Here is a 376-nt window from a genome sequence, read left to right on the forward strand (position 1 = left end):
GGGGCCCGCAGCGGCGCTGGGGCTGCGGGGGGAGCGCGGCCCGCCCTGCGTCAGCGAACAGGCCGCCCGGGCTTCGAAAACATGGTGAATCACGCTCTGCCTCGGCTGCGCGCTCTGGCACGGCCGGGGATGTGCTGCGAGGATTCCTGATCAAAGCAGCTGCGCCAGGAAAAGTCCCTGGTGTAGATCCAGTCTTGCCAGTATGTTGTGTTTTGCTTGGAGAAGCTGTTCTCCAAATTAAACTCCGTCCAGCTTATTGCTCAGGCGTAGACCTGGCCTGAAACTTCGTCAGTAGGTTGGGGGAAGAAAGGCAAATAGCAGAAGGAAAAACACCACGGGAAGCATTTCCACCCAGGCATTCTTGCGCAGTGCGGTT

This window comes from Corvus brachyrhynchos, unplaced genomic scaffold (assembly GCF_000691975.1).
Source record: "Corvus brachyrhynchos isolate BGI_N302 unplaced genomic scaffold, ASM69197v1 scaffold239, whole genome shotgun sequence".
Classification (NCBI taxonomy): domain Eukaryota; kingdom Metazoa; phylum Chordata; class Aves; order Passeriformes; family Corvidae; genus Corvus; species Corvus brachyrhynchos.